Here is a 25506-nt window from a genome sequence, read left to right on the forward strand (position 1 = left end):
AAGGTATAGGCTATAACTATTAAACTCACTCAATTCATTGTTGTTTGAACAAAGATTGGCCCACCCACTTGGGAGTCAGGCCCACCCACTGGGGAGCCAGGCCCAGCCAATCAGAATTAGTTTTTCCCCACAAAAGGGCTTTATTACAGACAGAAATACTCCTCAGTTTCATCAGCTGACCAGGTGGCTGGTTTCAGAAGATCCCGTAGGTGAAGAAGCTGGATGTGGAAGTCCTGGGCTGGTGTAGTTACATGTGGTCTGTGGTTGTGAGGCCGGTTGGAAGTACTGCCAAATTCTCAAAAACAATGTTGCTTATGGTAGAGAAATTAACATTAAATTCTCTGGCAACAAGTCTGGTGGACATTCGTGCAGTCAGCATGCCAATTGCACCCTCCCTCAAAACTTCAGACATCTGTAGCATTGGGTTGTGTGACCAAAGTGCACATTTTAGAGTGGTCGTTTATTGTCCGCAGCTCAAGGTGCATCTGTGTAAGGATCATGCCGTTTAATCAGCTTCTTGATATGCCACACCTGTATTATCTTGGCAAAAGAGAAATGCTCACTAACAGGAATGTAAACAAATTTGTGCACAAAATTTGACAAACATTTCTGGGATCTTTTATTTCTGTTCATTAAACATGAGACCAATACTTTACATGTTGCGTTTATATTTTTGTTCAGTATATGTGTACTGTGAACTATAATGAGTACATTGGTTTAATCACCAAATTACAACATACTGATACAGTATATTCTCAATTTAGTTATTTTAACAACCAGTTCATCCAATAGCAAAAAAGTTAAGATACATTTCAAAATTGACCTTTGAATGTAGTATGCTACAACACTGTAAATTAAAGTACATTAAACTGTTTTCACAGTAGGCAATGACATTTCCATAATTTCTATCCCATGCGTGATCAAACGTGTTATTATTGAAGACATCTTTCACAATGTAATACAGTTTTTTAAATTGCTTTGGTACTATTTTCACAAGTATGTGGTGAATGTTCAAAGCTCTTCGTACAAAACTCCAAACTGTTTACATTACAACTGTTAACAGTCATACATTCAAAACCTTTTATTGTGCATTAATTTTGTTTGTAGTCATCTTTCACCACACAACCATTGATCGAAAATATACAGTGCCTTCTGAAAGTATTCACAGCCTGAATTTAAAATGGATTCAATTGAGATGTGTCACTGGCCTACACACAATACTGGCTTACACATAATATCAAAGTGAAATTTTGTTTTTAGACATTTTTACAAATAAATTCACAAATGAAAAGCTGGAATGTCTTGAGTCAATAAGTATTCAACCCCTTTATTATGGCAAGCCTAAATAAGTTCAGGAGTAAAAGTCAGATAAGTTGCATGGACTCACTCTGTATGCAATAATAGTGTTTAAGAGGATTTTTGAATGACTACCTCATCGCTGTACCCCACACATACAGTTACTGCATCTGTAAGGTATATCAGTCGAGCAGTGAATTTCAAACACAGATTAAAACACAAAGAACAGGGAGGTTTTCCAATGCCTCGCAACGAAGGGCACCTATTGGTAGATGGGGGTAAAAAAACATTGAATATCCCTTTGAGCATGCTGAAGTTATTAATTACACTTTGGATGGTGTATCATTACACCCAGCCACTGCAAAGATACAGGCCAATGGTGACTTTAAAACAGTTAGAGAGTTTAGTGGCTGTGATAGGAGAATACTGAGGATGGATCAACAACATTGTAGTTACTCCACAATACTAACCTAATTGACAGAGTGAAAAGACAGAAGCATGTACAGAATAAAAATAATCCAAAACATGCATCCTGTTTGCAATAAGGCACTGCAAAAAATTTACTTTGTTTGGGGCAAATCCAACACCACACATAACTGAGTACCACTCTTCATATTTTCATCATGTTATGGGTCTGCTTGGACTAGGGAGTTTTTTAGGATGAAAAAAACAGAATAGAGCTAAGTACAGCAAAAATCTTAAAGGAAAACCTTGTTCAGTCTGCAATAGACAGAGACGAATTCACCATTCAGCAGGACAGTATCCTAACACACAAGGCCAAATATACACTGGAGTGGCCTAGTTACAGTTTTAACTTAAATTGGCTTGAAAATCTGTGCCAAGACGTGAAAATGGATGTCTAGCAATGATCAACAACCAACTTGACGGAGCTTGAAGATTTTTTTAAAGAATAACGGGCAAATATTGTACTATCCAGGTGTGCAAAGCTCTTAGAGACTTACCCAGAAAGACTTACAGCTGTAATCACTGCCACAGGTGCTTCTACAAAGTATTGACTCAGGGGTGTGAATACTTACAGAACCAGTCAAAAGTTTGGAAACACCTACTCATTCAAGGGTTTTTCTTTAATTTTACTTTTTTCTACATTGTAAAATAATAGTGAAGACATCAAAACGATGAACTAACACATATGGAATCATGCAGTAACCAAAATAATAATAAAAAAATAATCCAAATATATTTTATATTCTTCAAAGTAGCCACCCTTTGCCTTGATGACAGCTTTGCACACTCTTGGCATTCTCTCAACCAGCTTCATGAGGTAGTCAAATGGAATGCATTTCAATGAACAGGTGTGCCTTCTTAAACATTCATTTGTGAATTTCTTTCCTTCGTAATGCGTTCGAGTCAATCAGTTGTTTTGTGACAAGGTAAGGTTGGTATACAGAAGATAGCCCTATTTGCTAAAAAACCAAGTCCATTTTATGGCAAGAACAGCTCAAATAAACAAAGAGAAACGACAGTCCATCATTACTTTGAGACATGAAGGTCAGTCAATCCGGAAGATTTCAAGTGCTGTCGCAAAAACCATCAAACGCCATGATGAAACTGTCTCTCATAAGGACTGCCACAAGAAAGGAAGACCCAGAATTACCTCTGCTGCAGAGGATAAGTTCATTAGAGTTAACTGCACCTCAGACTGCAGCCCAAATAAATGCTTCACATAGTTCAAATAACAGACACATTTCAACATCCACTGTTCAGAGGACACTGCGGAATCAGGCCTTCATGGTCGAATTGCTGCAAATAAACCACTACTAAAGGACAGTAATGATAAGAAGAGACTTACTTGGGCCAAGGAACATGAGCAATGGACATTAGACCGGTGGAAATCTGTCCTTTGGTCTGATGAGTCCAAATTTGAGATTCTTAGTTCCAACCGCAGTGTCTTTGTGAGACGCAGAGTAGGATGATCATACAGATGATCTCCGTATGTGTGGTTCCCACCATGAAGCACGGAGGAGGTGTGAAGGTGTGGGGATGCTTTGCTGGTGACACAGTCAGTGATTTATTTAGAATTCAAGACACACTTAACCAGCATGGCTACCACAGCATTCTGCAGTGATACGCCATCCCATCTTAGTGGGACTATCATTTGTTTTTCAACAGGACAAATGACCCAAACACACCTCTAGGCTGTATAAGGGCTATTTAACCAAGAAGGAGAGTGATGGAGTGCTGCATCAGATGACCTGGCCTCCACAATCAACCGACCTCAACCCAATTGAGATGGTTTGGGATGAGTTGGACTGCAGAGTGAAGGAAAAGCAGCCAACAAGTGCTCAGCATACGTGGGAACTCTTTCAAGAGTGTTGGAAAAGCATTCCATGTGAAATTGGTTGAGAGAATGACAAGATTTTGCAAAGCTGTCATCAAGGTAAAGGGTGGCTTATCAAGGCAAGACTCAAATGCAGACACAGGAGGCAGATGGTTAGAGTCTTACAATGTGTATTAATCCAAAGGGGTAGGCAAGAGAATGGTTGTGGACAGGCAAAAGGTCAAAACCAAATCAGAGTCCAGGAGGTACAGAGTGGCAGACAGGCTCGTAGTCAAGGTAGGCAGAATGGTCAGACAGGCAAGTACAAAGTCCAGAAACAGGCAAGGGTCAAAACCATGAGGACTAGAAAAAGCAGGAGAACGGGAAAAATGCTGATTGACTTGTAAACAAACAAGACGAACTGGCACCGAGAGACAGGAAACACAGGGATAAATACACTGGGGAAAATAAGCGACACCTGGAGGAGGTGGAGACAATCACAAAGACAGGTGAAACAGGCCAGGTAGACCTGAGACATCATCTTTGGGCTCAGGTCCTATGGAATGGGAGTTAAAGGGAGCATACTTAAATTCACACAGAACACCAGATAAGACAGGAGAATTACACCAGACATAACAGACTGACCCTAGCCCCCCGGCATATGGATTATTGCAGCATAGATACTGGAGACTGAGACAGGGGTGGGTTGGGGTACACTGTGGCCCTGTCCGACAATAACCCCGGGCAAGGCCAACCAGGCAGGATATAACCCCACCCACTTTGCCAAAGCACAGCGGCCACACCACTTTGCGTCGTTCTCCAACATGGCTCAGGGGTATATTTCAGGACTTTCCAAAGAGGCCACAACACATCAACCGCCTGAGTTTTCTGGCTTTTCATGACACTTACTGTAAGCATTAACAGTGTTTTACAAAAATAACGATTGGCATAATGTTAGAATGCAGGACAAGACCTAACAGTAACACACAATAAAATATCTTTAACAGTCAAATCTACTAAAAGTGGTAGAAAAGTCATGTTTGCTCCTCTGTCCCTTCATATTGAAGTGGGACATTAATTAATTGGTCATCAATCTGAAACATCAAAATTTGACAGTTGTATAATGAAAATGTTTAACTCCTCTCTAAATGGTAACGTTTTGCTTAATCATTAAATCACATTGAATATTACAATAACTTTTTATGAACACACCACTCCATAATCCTGAGGACATTGTCCCAGACAGAGGTTCCCCAATTGAGGACAGCTTGGTAGTCTTAAAAAAAAGTTAAATGCAAAAATGTAAGTATGAATAAAGAGGCAATAAGGTGTCAATAAAATATGATATTGTTCAAAAAGGTGTGTCTGTCATTGTCACACCCTGATCTGTTTCACCTGTCTTTGTGCTTGTCTCCACCCCCTCCAGGTGTCGCCCATCTTCCCCTGTGTATTTATACCCGTGTTCAGTTTGTCTGTTGCCAGTTCGTTTTGTTTGTGAAACCTACCAGCGTTTGTTCCCCTGCTCCTGCCTGTTTCTTGCTCCTGTTTTCTAGTCCTTCCCGATTTTGACCATTCTGCCTGCCCTGAGCCTGCCTGCCGTTCTGTACCTTACTGGATCATTGACCCCTGCCTGCCTTTGACCTGTCGTTTGCCTGCCCCTGTTTTAGAAATACACTTTTGTTTCTTCGACACTGTCTGCATCTGGGTCATACCTGAAACGTGATTGTACAAACTGGCCATGATTAACCCAGCAGACTCGGACCAGCTCCGCAACGCTTTCTCCTCCCAAGGAGCCACCATTGGAAGGTGCGAGGAGTTGCTTAGTGGCCTTATGGAAGGGTTCCAGACCTTGGCCGAATGTCACAACCAAGCATTAAACACATTGCTGGAGCAATTATGTGGGTTGTCTACTATGCAGCCCACCAGCCCCTCAGTAACCCGGCTGTTAGCAGCGCCGTCACCCCGGTTTCCTGGGAACCCCGCTTACCTCACCCGGAGCGCTTTGATGGAGAGTCGGGCACCTATCGGGCGTTTCTCGCTCGGGGTTCACTCATCATTGAGCTGCAGTCCTCCTCCTTCCCCTCGAACCGCTCTAAGATGGCGTACGTCATCACGCTGATGTCCGGGATGGCTCTCGCCTGGGCTACGGCAGTATGGGAACAACAGTTGGCCGTATGCTCCAGTCTGGAGGAGTTTGTGGCAGAGGTAAAGAAGGTTTTTGATGCTCCATTGTCTGGGAGAGAGGCTGCCCGGAAGTTACTCCAGCTTCGGCAAGGCTCCCACAGGGTGGCAGACTACGGAGTGGATTTCCGCACGTTGGCATCTGAGAGTGCCTGGAACCCGGGAGCACTGTTCGACATGTTCCTGCACAGAGTTTCGGAGGAAGTAAAGGACAAGCTTGCTGGCCGGGAACTACCGATGGATCTCGACTCGCTCATCGCCTTGACCATTCGGATCGATGGGTGACTACGGGAAGGAAGGAAGGAGATTCAATTTCACTCGCCCGTCCAAGGATTCCACCTTGCCTCCGTGTTATCCCAGAAGTCCCAGACGGCTCCATTGCCGAGAGAACCTGAGGCAACCAGAGTTCCCCCGAGAGTCTCCGAAGTCTGCCGACTCACCTCTTCCCGAGCCCATGCAACTAGGCAGAGCTAGATTGTCTCCAGCTGAACAACTATGCAGGCTTCACACTAAGAGCTGCTTGTATTGCGGGACTACTGGTCATTTCGCCTCTACCTGTCCACTAAAAGACCAGGCTCACCGGTAGGAGCGAGTACTCTGGTGGGCCATACGGATAACTTTTCCTCTCCCCTTACTCGCATCCCTTTTCATGCCATGTTGCTGTGGGGGAACTAGTCAAAATCTTTCCGGGTCCTCATCGACTCTGGGGCCGATGAGAACTTTACGGACGCTACCCTGGTTTCCGAGCTGGATAACTCCACTCAGCCCCTCTCCATTCCCATGGACGTTAGAGCACTGGATGGGCGCTCTATAGGCCGGTACACCCACAATACCACCCCCATCAACCTACATGTGTCAGGGAACCACAGCGAGACGATCCAGTTCCTGCTCATTAAGTCTCCTCAGGTTCCCGTGATATTGGGATTCTCCTGGCTCCAGCGACACAATCCCCTCATTGACAGGGAAGGATGGCCCTCCCCTTCCTCCTCTGAGGAGCCTCCACTGGAGTGCGCGACATAGAGAATGAGCAGAAGAGAAATGGGATAAACTTTACATGACTCAACAAGGGAGGTAGGTACCTGTGGAATCAGGACACAAGGGTTTTGCACCTGACAAAAAAGGCGAGTTAAATTGGATTTGATTTGCTTTACAATCTTATATTATTAGAAGTGCTATTTCAATTGGATCTACTTACACTACACTCTTAGAAAAAAGTGTTCCAAAAGGGTTCTTTGGCTGTCCCCGTAGGATAACCCTCTTTGGTTCCAGGTAGAACCCTGTGGGGTTCTACATGGAACCCAAAATAGTTATACCTGGAACCAAAAAGGGTTCTTCAAAGGGTTCTCCTATGGAGACAGCAGATGAACACTTAGAAAAAAAAGATGGTATCTAGAACTTAAGAGTGTAAGTTTAAACAATCATGGGCAGCTGAACAGCATGCCTCTTGGGGAATCCAGTCTCAGTGAGACCTGATGCAGAGGAAAAAAATAAATCATGATCATCAGCATAGCTAGTACAACCCTACTGTAGCTCTTACAAAGCTGGTTAGTAGGAATCTATACACATTGAAGATCAGAATATCAACCATCAATATTACTGTCAATGAGTATGGATTTAAGGAGGGGTGGTTCTGCCCTCTCCTTTCCCTGGGATGTGGCAGAATAGGTCACTGGTAACTCAGGGGGTGGCCAAGCACAGCTGTAGAGGCAATGAATCAGGCCATTGACATAATTCAGGATCTGTAAAGACGGAGACGAATCATGATTAATCATTACCTAAGGTCTTCGCAAGGTTCAGGTTAGCCTAGGAAGTACACTGACTCTGTTGCCCCTCAGCAATCTGTCAGTCAGGCAGTCAGACAGAGATCGACAGCAAAGCATAGGCTATTTACATTTCTTAGTCAGCAGGCTGGATAACATCTGTACTCCTCTTTGTTCACTCCTCCATCCTTCCACCCAAGAAAGAAGATTCCTGCAAAAACAGAGAATCAAGAATTGACAAAGGATGTTGAAAGGTGTAACGTTAGAATGTGTGTTAAGGGGGAGCAGAGATAGGCAAAATGTACGGTATTCTCAAATACAAAATACACAAAAATACAAGGATCTGATGAATCAAGAAAATCTTTACTTCCATATTGGGGGTACAAGTTTCAAGAATTTGCCTAGCTTACTGTCTTACACACACAAACAATCAATGTTTTGTGTATTCATGTACCATCTCTCTCACACACACACACACACACACACACACCTAGCATGACAAAGTTGACATGATGACAATCTTTTCTGTAAGTTATTGTGATCCTAATCATCATTTCTCTCCCCCCTCTCTCTATCTCACACATATACTGAATAAAGCATGTTTACCCTGTATCTTTGACAATTATTTCAGTATTTGTACTGTCTCTATGCACACTCCCAGGACCATAGACACTCACACAGACTGTCACTCAAACACATACACAAACACTCACTCCATCATTTGCAAACACACACAGTGGCGGATTTAGGTATTGGCGACATGGGCAGCCGCCCAGGGCGGCATCTTGCCGGGGGTGGCACGGGGCTCCCGCACAAAAAAAATCGGAATGGTGACATTTGCACGATCGGTTTTCTATCGCTCACCGTGTGGGACTGCAGCTTTGCAAATATATAAATAAATAAACTATACATCCATTACTCCTTCCTGTGGTGAATCACTGACTAGAGGGACGGGACCAGGAAGTTCACAGTAGCATTGTTTTGCATAGGCGTACTGTAATTTAGTTTTTTCCCCCCGAAATTGACACTGATAGTACAGTGAGTTTTATATATAATGTGAATGTGTCGATGTATGGTGACTCCACATTTGGATGAACGGACCAACGGGACTGCCATGGGAAAGTCCCTTGACGGGTACCAGGAAAGGTGGAAGGACAATCTGAAGGTAATTATCTTTTCACACAACACAGCAGTGTCCAGGCCTCCAGAGTATTCACTCTATCGCCTGCTATATGGAGGGGAGCCGCAGCAGTTAGCTGACATAAACAATGCATGTATATAACATTATTGCATATACTGTAGTATACTTTTTTTTTGATTGACTTAGTGTTTTTCTTTTGCTGTTTTTGTATAAACGTACTTTGAACCAGATCAGAACGCCTTCGAAAACCACCTTCAGGCACGGACTGAGAAGGATGTGGTGGTTTTTGACCAGGTGAAAATTATTGTCCGCTGTTAATTTATTTTCTTGCCTTCCAAGATATATATAATTGCATTTATTTATATTATTTATCAAGGTGAGACTGAACATGGACAGGGCGCATGAGGAGGAGAGCCACCTGAGAAGAATCAAGGGGACCAAGTACTTCGACATCTAGGTGAATGACTTGGCTTGGAAGAAGGACGAAAGGAAGACGAGACCCGGGAAAGCTTGGTGCTCTTTCGCTCCTAGCTGGGGTCAACATCCATTAAGGTGAATATAAAAATCTCAGATAACTATTTGCATTTGCTGCCTCGTGTTGGGCGGCATAGCCATGCTGTCAGAAATACCAGCGCTGGCTCAGGGGTTTCTCCAAATAGTCAGTCTCAAGGCTAACCATTGGGTCTCGTTAAGTAACCGCCACTTCCAGGTAGGTACTGTTAAGGTGTATGACTCCAGTGGTCATGATACCACCCTGGAGTTTCTCTCACAACTCATCTCTATCTTTTTCAGGGACCATCCCTTACCAACCCCAATGACATCAAAAATTAGACAGATATCCTTTCTTTTCTGTCTGCCATTAACATTATTGCATGTCTCATCAAACATTAAATTCAATCATTCAATAACAATTTTTACATACCTGATAATCATTTAACGTGTGTTTGCTTGTTTACGTCTGCCTCCTACCCTGTTCCCTTTCCTCTGCTCCTGTTCTCTAGGACCTAGGGGTCCTGCCCAACACCCAGACATGGATCCACCTGATGTCCTCCATTACCAACCACCCTCCAACTTTTCATTACATCAGCAACTGTTATTGTCAAGTTGTCATTATCTGCTTAGAAAGAGCAAGACAACTATCATACTGGGCACATAATGTGAGCTGCACGGATTAGCTAAAAACACTGCAAACACTCAGAACAAAGAGGGCAGCAGTGCCTGGACTGCAGTTTCCCTCTTAGAGTCCACTACCTGTTGAAAAACAAGTGACAGGCAGAACCTCCCATCCACACAAGACCCACCTCCTCTCTATTCCACACCAGAATTCTGTATTTCAGTCTATGATTACCAAGTGAGTTACAAAAAAATCTGAAAGTAAATCGACACACATCTACCAAAAAAGATCAATGGTTATGTATTTAAATGTAAAATATTGCTAGATTGGTTTTCACAGCTGTTTCATAAGGTGTTCGTTATTGTAAATTGTATCGTATCCCTTGATGGTATTTGTTCATTCAACATTGTTAATTGTATCGTAAGACATACAATAGACAACCACAAGGGTGTACTAATGAGCTATGATTTTTTTTAAATCATAATTGAGGGCAAAAACTATTTCAGTGTAGGTAAGGGACTGCCTGTTTAAAATGAAAACATATGAACCCTGCTTTTAACCATAAGACATCTCCACAGAAAGTTATAGTAGAAGGATTGCATGATGACAGTCATTGTGTCTGTTAATCCGGTAAACTGGGAAGTGGGGGAAAACGAGGTCAAATTATCCCAGTCTGAACTCGTTTTTTTCAGAGTTCCCAGTTGTCTTGAACGCACTGAAGTCGGAAGATCAGAAGTTACTGACTTCCGAGTTGTTTTGAATGCCCCACTAGAGACCTAGACTACCCCCAACAAAGAAAATGAAAGGGGGATACCTACTGTACTCAGTTGTACAACTGAATACATTCAACTGAAATGTGTCTTCCGCATTTAACCCAACCCCTCTGAATCAGAGGAGGTGCGGGGGGCTGCCTTGATCGAAATCCACATATTCATCGCTCAGGGAACAGTGGGTTAACTGCCTTACTCGGGAAAAACGACAAAAAAAGTTTATTGTCAGCTTTGGGATTCAATCTAGCAATCTAACGATGATGGCCCAACGCTAACCACTAGGCTACCAAGAAGCCCTTGCGTTTGTGTTGATGCAATAGGCATATCTACACAGTAATGGTAGCTGCGATATCAACTAGCCTAATCATATTTGCATTGAGATGATTGGCCTATTTTAGCTAAATCGACAAATGAAATTGATGAACTAAACAGACACTTAAACTAACATGTAACACATGTAGGCGTTCATGGTAAGATCATTCATAATAAACTTACCCGCATTCTGACACGTTACGCGACGTGCACAATACGTCTCCATGACGTGAACGTGTCACATGACGTGACGTTTAATGCCTTAGAAACAAACTTGTCTCCATTGACAGTCCATGTTAATTCATGGCGTTATTTTATGTCGCCAGGAAGAGGTTAGGTGACTTGGTAAAAGGTAATAGTAGCTTCATGAGGTTAATTCTAGCATGAATCACCCCCCATACGCTCGCACCTGCAGATGTTTCATTTCTCTCACACCGTCATGGCTGAACCCAGCGCGAATTCCTACAATTTATGTGTCCAGGTTAAACGTGGGACGTGCCTCATTATAAACAAACAGTCGGTTAAATTCATGTTTTTTGCATCATTTTCACATCTATTAGAAGCGATTAATAGACTTAACAACAATGTAATTTAACCAATTGACTGGCCAGGGCATTCATTAGCAAAGACGCAGTGCAAGCTGAAAGTATTTTTGACAACCAAATTGAAGTCAAAATGATTGATGAAATCGAAGTGTGTCAGCTGGGTGATTTGCGATTCATAACTTACATTTTGTCGGTACTACCAGTATTAGTAGGCCAACAGATAACACCACAACGGAATGCGTTTGAAGTGATGATGTGCCACCGAGAACAGCTAGCATGTCCAGCAAAGTACATCGCCAGTGGCACGCACACACTTCGTGTAGATCATCAGGTGGAGGCTTTTCGTGGTTGCCAGGCGAGACAATCGAAGGAGGATGCGGTGAGAAAAGTTACTGGGCTCGAATTTAGTCACGCTTGCTGTATATAGGTTGATGCTTCTAATTGTGCATGTTATAAACAACATTTTTTTAATGATTAAAGGTTAGACTCTATGGCTGGGTTTATGTATTTTTTTTCCAATGCTTCATTAATTTTGCAGACCTAACTTGATTGACCCTTTTTCTATAAGGCCTCTAGTCTATGAGAGGCCTAATCATATTTGTATGAATATTTTTGTTAAAGCCTAGGCTATAGCGATGCATTCAGGTAATGAACTCATTATGGTGCATCAACATTTTAATTTGATTACAAAAATTTGTTAGGCTATACAATTTAAGTACATTAATGAACTGATAATACATTCATACATAACTTCCCAATAATTTGAATATGATAGGATGTATAACAGAATGCAATATTCTAAGTGAATAATGCTCATTAATGTTAATTTGTGTATTAATACACTGCTCAAAAAAATAAAGGGAACACTAAAATAACACATCCTAGATATGAATGAAATAATCGTATTAAATACTTTTTTCTTTACATAGTTGAATGTGCTGACAACAAAATCACACAAATAATCAATGGAAATCCAATTTATCAACCCATGGAGGTCTGGATTTGGAGTCACACTCAAAATTAAAGTGGAAAACCACACTACAGGCTGATCCAACTTTGATGTAATGTCCTTAAAACAAGTCAAAATGAGGCTCAGTAGTGTGTGTGGCCTCCACGTGCCTGTATGACCTCCCTACAACGCCTGGGCATGCTCCTGATGAGGTGGCGGATGGTCTTCTGAGGGATCTCCTCCCAGACCTGGACTAAAGCATACGCCAACTCCTGGACAGTCTGGTGGATGGAGCGAGACATGATGTCCCAGATGTGCTCAATTGGATTCAGGTCTGGGGAACGGGCGGGCCAGTCCATAGCATCAATGCCTTCCTCTTGCAGGAACTGCTGACACACTCCAGCCACATGAGGTCTAGCATTGTCTTGCATTAGGAGGAACCCAGGGCCAACCGCACCAGCATATGGTCTCACAAGGGGTCTGAGGATCTCATCTCGGTACCTAATGGCAGTCAGGCTACCTCTGGCGAGCACATGGAGGGCTGTGCGGCCCCCCAAAGAAATGCCACCCCACACCATGACTGACCCACCGCCAAACCGGTCATGCTGGAGGATGTTGCAGGCAGCAGAACGTTCTCCACGGCGTCTCCAGACTCTGTCACGTCTGTCACGTGCTCAGTGTGAACCTGCTTTCATCTGTGAAGAGCACAGGGTGCCAGTGGCGAATTTGCCAATCTTGGTGTTCTCTGGCAAATGCCAAACGACCTGCGCGGTGTTGGGCTGTAAGCACAGCCCCCACCTGTGGACGTCGGGCCCTCATACCACCCTCATGAAGTCTGTTTCTGACGGTTTGAGCAGACACATGCACATTTGTGGCCTGCTGGAGGTCATTTTGCAGGGCTCTGGCAGTGCTCCTCCTGCTCCTCCTTGCACAAAGGCGGAGGTAGCGGTCCTGCTGCTGGGTTGTTGCCCTCCTACGGCCTCCTCCACGTCTCCTGATGTACTGGCCTGTCTCCTGGTAGCGCCTCCATGCTCTGGACACTACGCTGACAGACACAGCAAACCTTCTTGCCACAGCTCGCATTGATGTGCCATCCTGGATGAGCTGCACTACCTGAGCCACTTGTGTGGGTTGTAGACTCCGTCTCATGCTACCACTAGAGTGAAAGTACCGCCAGCATTCAAAAGTGACCAAAACATCAGCCAGGAAGCATAGGAACTGAGAAGTGGTCTGTGGTCACCACCTGCAGAACCACTCCTTTATTGGGGGTGTCTTGCTAATTGCCTATAATTTCCACCTGTTGTCTATTCCATTTGCACAACAGCATGTGAAATTTATTGTCAATCAGTGTTGCTTCCTAAGTGGACAGTTTGATTTCACAGAAGTGTGATTGACTTGGAGTTACATTGTGTTGTTTAAGTGTTCCCTTTATTTTGAAAATCAGTCTGAAATTGAATATTTTGCCTATCGTTCATGTCCATATAGCCTAGAACAATGTGGTAAAGTACTGTTATTACTTATCCACCTAATTATTTTTATTAAGCTCGTTCGCCTCACTTTTCTGGGGGATCAATCAACAACAAAAAGACTTAACGACTGGGTCGCGTCTCTGGCAACTGAACTGATAGAATGAACGATCAGACGGCTTGGGTAGCAACCCTAGATTTGTGTTGGGACCATTTCTTGTGGAAGGATGAAATACTATGAATATATTCATCAAAATAACATTCATGCAAATATGTAAATCCTTATTTGAATATGTTGGTATCCCGTTGTATAAAAGTGATAATGTCCTCAAAGCCGGTGTTTGGACGATATATTGGCACGGTTTACCGGCCCTCGACTTAGTCTCGTGCCTAACAACACCCGTGCCAATATGTTCTCAAAACACCGGCTTCTCGGGCATTATCATTTAATTGACGACGCGCTCTAGCAGGCTGCTTGAGCGCAGAAATCTATTGCTGCCATGAGGCACAATCAAAGTTTTAGCTGGAACTTCTGCTTCTTCTTCTTTAAAGTTTTATGGCAGATTACACATATAGGTATACTGCTGCCACCTACTGTACGGGGTAGTGAAACAACAAACAGTCCATTGCTTTAGCTGGAACTGATATGCCTACCTCCTTGTTTAGCTACTGAAATTATAATCCAATTTTGCATTATGTTAATTGCTTAAAAGTTGTATGGAAAAATATAATAGTCTATTTTCAGGGTCAAATTCATGTGCAATAATTGTGGACAAATTATCAATGGAAATAAAAATATGGTTTTGTAAATCCTGGTGGATTGTAGAAGGATATTGAAATAAAAGACATAGGCTTACGTGTTATTTGTTAAGATCTGAAAATAAATGTAGTTTGTCATAATAGAACATCATACCACCCTGCATCCCACTGCTGGCTTGCTTCTGAAGCTAAGCAGGTTTGGTCCTGGTCAGTCCCTGGATGGGAGACCAGATGCTGCTGGAAGTGGTGTTGGAGGGCCAGTAGGAGGCACTCTTTCCTCTGGTCTAAAAAATATCCCAACGCCCTAGGGCAGTGATTGGGGACACTGCCCTGTGTAGGGTGCTGTCTTTTGGATGGGACGTTAAACGGGTGTCCTGACTCTCTGAGGTCGTTAAAGATCCCATTGCACTTATCGTAAGAGTAGGGGTGTTAACCCTGGTGTCCTGGCTAAATTCCCAATCTGGCCCTCATACCATCACGGCCACCTAATCATCCCCAGCTTACAATTAGCTCATTCATCCGCCTCCTCTCCCCTGTAACTATTCCCCAGGTCGTTGCTGTAAATGAGAATGTGTTCTCAGTCAACTTACCTGGTAAAATAATGGTATAAAAAATTTTACAAATGCATTCAGTGGAACAGAAGAAAATGCGCAACACAGTAAACAGTGCATTTACACACAGCAAGCAATCCATATATCATTAATCAACCATTATTTAATTGTACCTGCATTTTTACAGCATTTTAACTGCAGTGAAATTTTGTAAGACTATTCTGTATTATTGTGCATGTTTATCTTACATGCTGGTAGTCTAGAACACATGTTATGTACTGTATGTGAATGTGCACTTTTCAATTGGATGGACTGCAAAAAAAAAAAAAAGTGGTACAAGCCGGCTGTTCCGACCAAGATCAAACTCTGTTGAGGTTGTAGGATGGCCTGACTGGATTCGGAGTGTTTCCAGATCTATCTCTCTTAATTGAATGGCATGCTCACGTTCCTGTTCTTGCTGTCTGTCGGCATGTTCACAATCTTTTCTTTCCCTGTGCTCGAACACTAATATCAGTTTTTTTTTTGCGTAGATACCACCCGTTTTCAAGTCCATTTGCAAATGTTTCATTATCATAATTTTTATTTCACGTGGGCTCCCTCTCCGGCCTCAAGGTCACCAGGCTGCTCGTTATGGCGCACACCTGTCACTATCCTTACGCACATCAGCGCATAATGACACTCACCTGGACTCCATCACCTCCTTGATTACCTTCCCTATATATGTCACTCCCTTCGGTTCCTTCCCCAGGCGTCATTGTTTCTGTTCCTGGGTCATGTCTGTGCGTTGTTTGTGGTACATGTTTGTTTCATTTATTTATTAAAACACTCCGAACCAGAGCAACCTGGGAGGCCTCAGCTGGTTTGTCGGATTCCCATGCCTCAGCGGGTTCGACGGGTTCCCCTGCCTCAGCTGGCTTGACAGATTTCCACACCTCAGCTGGCTCAATAGGCTCCCATGCCTCAGCTGGGTGAACAGGTTCCCGGCGACCGGTCCACTCCTGATCCCTGGGATCGTCCCTGTAGTTAGCGTTCTGCGACTGGAGCCACGTGCCGGGGAGCGGGTCCTGTCACATGTGCTCCCTCTCCGGCCTCTAGGTCACCAGGCTGCTCGTTATGGTGCACATTAGCGCATAATCCCTTTGGTTCCTTTCCCAGGTGTCATTGTTTCTGTTCCTGGGTCATGTCTTTTCGTTGTTTGTGTTATGTGTTTGTTTTCTTTATTTATTAAAACACTCATTCCCTGAACTTGCTTCCCCACTCTCAGCGCACATCGTTACAATGACGGCATACCAAAAGGCAAAAGGCCTCCTGCGGGGATGGGGGCTGGGATTAAAAATAAATTAAATAAAAATATAGGACAAAACACACATCACAACAAGAGAGACAACATTATATAAAGAAAGACCTAAGACAACAACATAGCATAGCAGCAACACATGACAATACAGCATGGTAGCAACACAACATGACAATAACATGGTAGCAACACAACATGGCAGTAGTACAACATGGTAGCATCACAAAACAGGGTACAGACAGTATTGGGCACAGACAGCAGCACAAAGGGCAAGAAGGTAGAGACAACAATGCATCACGCAAAGCAGCCACAACTGTCAGTAAGAGTGTCCATGATTGAGTCTTTGAATGAAGAGATTGAGATACAACTGGCCAGTTTGAGTGTTTGTTGCAGCTCGTTCCAGTCACTAGCTGCAGCGAACTGAAAAGACGAGTGACCCAGGGATGTGTGTGCTTTGGGGACCTTTAACAGAATGTGACTGGCAGAATGGGTGTTGTATGTGGAGGATGAGGGCTGCAGTAGATATCTCAGATAGGGGGAGTGTTTTATAAATAAGCATCAACCAGTGCGTCTTGCGACCAGTATACAGAGATTACCAATTTACTGCGGAGTATAGAGTGCAGTGATGTGTCCTAAGATTTAGTTTAACATTTTAAAGGAGCATTGGTGGCAAATCTGATGGCCGAATGGTAAAGAACATCTAGCCACTCGAGAGCACCCTTACCTGCTGATCTGTAAATTACGTCTCCGTAATCTAGCATGGGTAGGATGGTCATCTGAATCAGGGTTAGTTTGGCAGCTGGTGTGAAAGAGAAGCGATTACAATAGAGGAAACCAAGTCTAGGTTTAACTTTACCCTGCAGCTTTGGTATGTGCTGAGAGAAGGACAGTGTACCGTCTAGTCATACTCCCATGTACTTTCTGAGAGAAATTACAAGATTGTTATAATACTGTTATTGCATCAAATGGTTATTTTATGCAACAGAATAGAGGGTTCTTATAACTCTATTGTGTCTGTGTGAACTGAAAGTGGGCCTCTGGGGGCTTAATGCTGACATAAGATTTACAATGCTTTGGGTGATAAACCTAACAAGACCAGGTACCAGAGAGAGATGGCTCGGGGCCAGACCCTGGTTTCTACACAATGAGAACATTATTTACAGCAGATACCGTCTGATGTGAATTATTAGTATCTTTCATACAAATCTTAACCTTGTGACCCATTCCACACATCTGTTATTTGTCATGTGGACTAAAAGGGGTAGATCTTGGCTATAAAAGACCTTTGACTCGGGGCTCTCAACGAATCCCCTAAGAGTGATTTGTCGACCAGCCATCATTATCGTAGAGCACTCAGTCGATTCCCTTTATATGTGTGTGTTGTATTGACCTGCTCCCTTATTAATAAGTGAATAAAGATTTAGTTTAAGTATGACTCTGACTTGTGTGATAAGTTTGTCTCTCCTCATTTGATAGTAGAGAAATGAACCACCACAACTTGTATGAGGTGACTACCTCAAGCTCTAAACCCTCAGAGGCAGTAATCACATCTGTGGGGAGAGGGGCATTCTTCTTATCAAACCACAAGACCTTTGTTTGGAGGTGTTCAGAAAAAGGTTAAGGGCAGAGAATGCTTGTTGGACACTAAAGCTTTGTTGTAGAGCGTTTAACACAAAATCCAGGGGGGGCCAGCTGAGTATAAGACTTTATCATCTGCATATAAATGGATGAGAGAGCTTCCTATTGGCTGAGCTATGTTGTTGATGTAAATTGAGAAGAGCATGGGGCCTAGGATTGAGCCTTGGGGTACACCCTTGGTGACAGGCAGTGGCTGAGACAGCAGATGTTCTGACTTTATACACTCCACTCTTTGAGAGAGGTAGTTAGCAAACCAGAACAAAGATACCTCAGAGACACCAATACTCTTTAGCCGGCCCACAAGAATGGAATGGTCTACCATATAAAAAGATTTGGCCAAGTCAATAAAAATAGCAGCACAACATTGCTTCGAATCAAGGCCATCATTGAGGACCTTTAACCTCTCTGGGCTAGGTCGGACGTTAGCGTCCCACTCTATTCAACAGCCAGTGGAATCGCGTGGCGCGAAATACAAATACCTCAAAAATGCTATAACTTCAATTTCTCAAACATATGACTATTTTACAACATTTTGAAAGATAAGACTCTCGTTAATCCAACCACATTGTCCGATTTCAAAAAGGCTTTACAGCGAAAGCAAAACATTAGATTATGTCAGGAGAGTACCCAGCCAAAAATAATCACACAGCCATTTTCAAAGCAAGCATATATGTCACAAAAACCCAAACCACAGCTAAATGCAGCACTAACCTTTGATGATCTCCATCAGATGACACTCCTAGGACATTATGTTATACACTACATGCATGTTTTGTTCAATCAAGTTTATATTTATATCAAAAACCAGCTTTTTACATTAGCATGTGATGTTCAGAACTAGCATACCCACCGAAAACTTCCGGTGAATTTACTAAATTACTCATCATAAACGTTGACAAAATACATAATGATTTTAAGAATTATAGATACAGAACTCCTTTATGCAATCGCTGTGTCAGATTTTAAAATAGCTTTTCGGCGAAAGCACATTTTGCAATATTCTGAGTACATAGCTCAGCCATCACAGGCTAGCTATTCAGACACCCGCCAACTTCGGGGCTCACTAAACTCAGAATTACTATTAGAAAAATTGGATTACCTTTGCTGTTCTTCATCAGAATGCACTCCCAGGACTTCTACTTCAACAACAAATGTTGTTTTGGTTCCAAATAATCCATAGTTATATCCAAATATCTCCGTTTTCAAATTTCAAATTTATTTTTATATAGCCCTTCGTACATCAGCTGATATTCTCAAAGTGCTGTACAGAAACCCAGCCTAAAACCCCAAACAGCAAGCAAAGCATGTGAAAGAAGCACGGTGGCTAGGAAAAACTCCCTAGGAAAAACTCCCTAGAAAGGCCAAAAACCTAGGAAGAAACCTAGAGAGGAACCAGGCTATGAGGGGTGGCCAGTCCTCTTCTGGCTGTGCAGGGTGGATATTAAAACAGAACATGGTCAAAATGTTAAAATGTTAAAATGTTCATAAATGACCAGCATGGTCAAATAATAATAATCATAGTAGTTGTCGAGGGTGCAACAAGCACGTCCGGTGAACAGGTCAGGGTTCCATAGCCGCAGGCAGAACAGTTGAAACTGGAGCAGCAGCACGGCCAGGTGGACTGGGGACAGCAAGGAGTCATCATACCAGGTAGTCCTGAGGCATGGTCCTAGGGCTCAGGTCCTCCGAGAGAAAGACAGAAAGAGAGAAAGAGAGAATTAGAGAGAGCATATTTAAATACACACAGGACACCGGATAAGACAAGAGAAATACTCCAGATGTAACAGACTGACCCTAGCCCCCCGACACATAAACTACTGCAGCATAAATACTGGAGGCTGAGACAGGAGGGATCAGAAGACACTGTGGCCCCATCCGATGATACCCCCGGACAGGGCCAAACAGGCAGGATATAACCCCACCCACTTTGCCAAAGCACAGCCCCCACACCACTAGAGGGATGTCTCCAACCACCAACTTACCGTCCTAAGACAAGGCCGAGTATAGCCCACAACGATCTCCGCCATGGCACAACCCAAGGGGGGGGGGGGGGGGGCGCCAACCCAGACAGGAAGACCACGTCAGTGACTCAACCCACTCAAGTGACGCACCCCTCCCATGGACGGCATGGAAGAACACCAGTAGGCCAGTGACTCAGCCTCTGTAAAAGGGTTAGAGGCAGAGAATCCCAGTGGAAAGAGGGGAACCGGCAAGGCAGAGACAGCAAGGGCGGTTCGTTGCTCCAGCCTTTCCGTTCACCTTCACACTCCTGGGCCAGACTATACTTAATCATAGGACCTACTGAAGAGATAAGTCTTCAGTAAAGACTTAAAGGTTGAGACTGAGTCTGCGTCTCTCACATTGGTAGGCAGACCATTCCATAAAAATGGAGCTCTATAGGAGAAAGCCCTACCTCCAGCCGTTTGCTTAGAAATTCTAGGGACAATTAGGAGGCCTGCGTCTTGTGACCGTAGCGTACGTGTAGGTATGTACGGCAGGACCAAATCGGAAAGATAGGTAGGAGCAAGCCCATGTAATGCTTTGTAGGTTAGCAGTAAAACCTTGAAATCAGCCCTTGCCTTAACAGGAAGCCAGTGTAGGGAGGCTAACACTGGAGTAATATGATCAAATTTTTTGGTTCTAGTCAGGATTCTAGCAGCCGTATTTAGCACTAACTGAAGTTTATTTAGTGCTTTATCCGGGTAGCCGGAAAGTAGAGCATTGCAGTAGTCCAGCCTAGAAGTAACAAAAGCATGGATTAATTTTTCTGCGTCATTTTTGGACAGAAAATTTCTGATTTTTGCAATGTTACGTAGATGGAAAAAAGCTGTCCTTGAAACAGTCTTGATATGTTCTTCAAAAGAGAGATCAGGGTCCAGAGTAACGCCGAGGTCCTTCACAGTTTTATTTGAGACGACTGTACAACCATCCAGATTAATTGTCAGATTCAACAGAAGATCTCTTTGTTTCTTGGGACCTAGAACAAGCATCTCTGTTTTGTCCGAGTTTAAAAGTAGAAAGTTTGCAGCCATCCACTTCTTTATGTCTGAAACACAGGCTTCTAGCGAGGGCAATTTTGGGGCTTCACCATGTTTCATTGAAATGTACAGCTGTGTGTCGTCTGCATAGCAGTGAAATTTAACATTATGTTTTCGAATGACATCCCCAAGAGGTAAAATATATAGTGAAAACAATAGTGGTCCTAAAACGGAACCTTGAGGAACACCGAAATTTACAATTGATTTGTCAGAGGACAAACCATTCACAGAGACAAACTGATATCTTTCCGACAGATAAGATCTAAACCAGGCCAGAACTTGTCCATGTAGACCAATTTGGGTTTCCAATCTCTCCAAAAGAATGTGGTGATCGATGGTATCAAAAGCGGCACTAAGATCTAGGAGCACGAGGACAGATGCAGAGCCTCGGTCTGACGTCATTAAAAGGTCATTTACCACCTTCACAAGTGCAGTCTCAGTGCTATGATGGGGTCTAAAACCAGACTGAAGCGTTTCGTATACATTGTTTGTCTTCAGGAAGGCAGTCAGTTGCTGTGCAACAGCTTTTTCTAAAATTTTGGAGAGGAATGGAAGATTCGATATAGGCCGATAGTTTTTTATAATTTCTGGATCAAGATTCGGCTTTTTCAAGAGAGGCTTTATTACTGCCACTTTTAGTGAGCTTGGTACACATCCGGTGGATAGAGAGCCGTTTATTATGTTCAACATAGGAGGGCCAAGCACAGGAAGCAGCTCTTTCAGTAGTTTAGTTGGAATAGGGTCCAGTATGCAGCTTGAGGGTTTGGAGGCCATGATTATTTTCATCATTGCGTCAAGAGATATAGTACTAAAACACTTTAGTATCTCCCTTGATCCTAGGTCCTGGCAGAGTTGTGCAGACTCAGGACAATGGAGCTTTGGAGGAATACCCAGATTTAAAGAGGAGTCTGTAATTTGCTTTCTAATGATCATGATCTTTTCCTCAAAGAAGTTCATAAATTTATTACTGCTGAAGTGAAAGCCATCCTCCATTTGCGAAGGCTGCTTTTTAGTTAGCTTTGCGACAGTATCAAAAAGAAATTTCGGATTGTTCTTATTTTCCTCAATTAAGTTGGAAAAATAGGATGATCGAGCAGCAGTAAGGGCTCTTCGATACTGCACGGTACTGTCTTTCCAAGCTAGTCGGAAGACTTCCACTGTTTCATCCTAACATCGTTGGTGCCGACGTGGATAACAATATCTCTATACTCTCTACACTCGCCAGTTTTAGCTTTAGCCAGCACCGTCTTTAGATTAGCCTTAACGTCGGTAGCCCTGCCCCCTGGTAAACAGTGTATGATCGCTGGATGATTAGTTTTAAGTCTAATACTGCGGGTAATGGAGTCGCCAATGACTAGGGTTTTCAATTTGTCAGAGCTAATGGTGGGAGCCGTCGGCGTCTCAGACCCCACAACGGGAGGAGTAGAGACCAGAGAAGTCTCGGCCTCCGACTCCGACTCGCTTAATGGGGAGAACCGGTTGAAAGTTTCTGTCGGCTGAATAAGCGACACCGGTTGAGCATTCCTACAGCGTTTCCCTCCAGAAGCCATGAGAAAGATGTCCGGCTGCGGGGACCGTGCGAGGGGGTTTATACTAACGTTACTATCTGTACTTACTGGTGGCACAGACGCTGTTTCATCCTTTCCTACACTGAAATTACCCTTGCCTAACGATCGCGTCTGAAGCTGGGCTTGCAGCACAGCTATCCTTGCCGTAAGGCGATCGTTCTCCTGTATATTATAAATACAACGACTGCAATTAGAAGGCATCATGTTAATGTTACTTAGCTTCGGCTGTTTGAAGTCCTGACGAACCATGTCCAGATAAAACCTCCGGGGATGAATGAAAAAAGTTGAGTGAGGAAAAAAGTTGAGTGAGGGAAAAAGTAAAAATATACGGTAATGAAAAAGTAAAAAACCGTCAGGTATCAAAGTAAGATCGGCAACAAAAACGCACAGCAGCGTAAACAAGTCTGCAAGTTGTGACCGGAAACAGGAAGTGTCTACTACAACAGGTGTAGTAGACCTCACAGTGAAATGCTTTGTTCGTGCGTTCAGGTCACTATCCAAAGGGTAACGCGCGAGCACATTTTGTGACAATTTTTTTTCAAAATGTTCCTTTACCCTACTTAGAAGCATGTCAAACGCTGTTTAAAATCAATTTTTATGCTATTTTTCTCGTAAAATAGCGATAATATTCCAACCGGACAACGTTGTATTCATTCAAAGAGGGAAAGAAAAAAATTGCGAGGTCTCGTGAACGTGCATCTCCAGTCTCTCTGTCACCAGGCAGTCCGCTGACAAACTGAGCTGCTGTTATCTGCCCAGAGACAGGAGACGCGTCAATCCGGTTTCTGAAGGCTTTAGAGAGCCAATGAAAGCCTTAGAAAGTATCACGGAACAGCACAGATACTGCAATTTTGATTGAGATGCAACAGAAGGACTACAAATTGTCAGACAGGCCACTTCCTGTTTGGAATATTCTCAGGTTTTGGCCTGCCAAATGAGTTCTGTTAAACTCACACCATTCAAACAGTTTTAGAAACTTTAGAGTGTTTTCTATCCAAATCTACTAATAATATGCATATTCTCGTTTCTGGGCAAGAGTAGTAACCAGTTTAAATCTGGTAAGTTTTTTTATCTGGCCGTGAAAATACTGCCCCCTATCCCAGACAGGTTAAGGTCGCAGAGACACATCCATAACCTGAGCAGAAACTAGATTGCATACCAGAGAGAATACTACAGACATCAAGAAAGACAGATTATTGACAAGTTTTTCCCACAATTTTGATAAAAAGGGCAAAATAGAAATAGGCCTATAAAAGTTAGGATCAGCTTGATTTCCCCCTTTAAATAAATGACACACCGTGGCTGCCTTCCAAGCAATGGGAAGCTCCCCAGAGAGGAGAGACAGGCTTGGCGATGATAGGAGCAGCAACCTTAAAGAAGGGTCTAAACCATCTGACCCAGATGTTTTTTTAGGGTCAAGTTTAACCTCTTGGCGTTCCCCTAGGATAGGGCGCGCTAAAGCGATTTAAAAAAAAAATTCGTGCCCATTTTAAACGGCCTCCTACTCAAACTCAGAAGCTAGGATATGCATATAATTAATAATTGTGGATAGAAAACACCCTAAAGTTTCTAAAACTGTTTGAATGGTGTCTGTGAGTATAACAGAACTCATATGGCAGTCAACCCCGAGACAGATGGAGACAGGAAGTGGAATTCTGAATTGCGAACTCAACTTCATCACGTTGCCTATTAATCACACCGTGAGCAATGGTTCATTGAGCACTTCCTATTGATTCCACTAGATGTCCCCAGTCTTCACAAATTGGTTTGAGCCTTCTACTGTTAAAATTGAATGAATGAGACGCTGTGGAACGTTGTCACACGGAGAGGGCCATCACCATTATGACGCCGGCGCCCCTTGTTACCCTCCCCTTTCGAAACGTTTTGAAACACAATGCAATCGTCCCCCTCGAATCTTATTGGCTCTCTTGTTGAAAAACGCCCTGAAGATTTATGTTATACAACGTTTGACATGTTTGAACGAACCTAAATAAGGAAAAAATGCATTTTCTCGAAATGGCTGTCCTGTGGCCGACGAAGCATTTGGATCAGCCTTCAGACGCGCTAACAAGAACAAGCTCTTGGAACATAAAGGAGTCATTTTTTCGAACGAAAATACATTTGTTGTGGACCTGGGATTCCTGGAAGTGCTTTCTGATGAAGACAACCAAAGGTAAGGGATTATTGACAATAGTATACAAGACTAGATGTGATATGCGATTGTTCCAAGATGGCTAGCCTATTGCTATTGCTAGCCTATTGTTCTGAGTATCGCATCCCCTTTTATCGCAAAGTGTGATTACCCAGTAAAGTTATTTTTAAATCTGGCATTACAGGTGCTTTCAAGAGATATTCATCTATAAATCTTAGAATGACAATATTACATTTTAAAAATGTTTTCGAATAGTAATTTAGTAAATTGTAGCTCTGTTTCATCGGATGCATTTGAGGGAAAATAGTTAGTCAACGTTACGCACCGATGTAAAATGCTGTTTTTATATATAAATATGAACTTTATCGAACAAAAGAATGCATGTATTGTGTAACATGATGTCCTAGGTGTGTCATCTGATGAAGATTGTCAAAGGTTAGTGCTGCATTTAGCTGTTTTTTGGTTATTTGTGATGCATGTGGTTGGTCGGAAAATGGCTATGTGGCTACTTTTACGATATACTCCTCTAACATAATCTAATGTTTTGCTTTTGCTGTAAAGCCTTTTTGAAATCGGACAACGTGGTTCGATTCAGGAGAGGTGTATCTATAAAACGATATAATTTATTTTTTTATTTTTAATTATTACATTTTGTTATGCTAATGGCGATATGATTTTTCGCTGGATGTCG

At 43.0% G+C, this 25506-nt stretch overlaps 1 long non-coding RNA gene across 1 annotated transcript; it reads right to left on the bottom strand.

Moving 5' to 3' along the window:
- Window positions 1-601: 601 nt before the first annotated feature.
- On the bottom strand, window positions 602-11029 carry LOC106587017 (uncharacterized). The gene is made up of 4 exons (XR_001324342.3): window positions 7647-11029; window positions 7353-7494; window positions 6606-6757; window positions 602-4130 (listed from the first exon to the last, which is right to left on the bottom strand). It is a non-coding gene; the product is annotated as an uncharacterized LOC106587017 (long non-coding RNA).
- Window positions 11030-25506: the final 14477 nt, after the last annotated feature.

Source organism: Salmo salar, chromosome 26 (assembly GCF_965601325.2).
Source record: "Salmo salar chromosome 26, fSalSal1, whole genome shotgun sequence".
NCBI classification, from domain to species: Eukaryota; Metazoa; Chordata; class Actinopteri; order Salmoniformes; family Salmonidae; genus Salmo; species Salmo salar.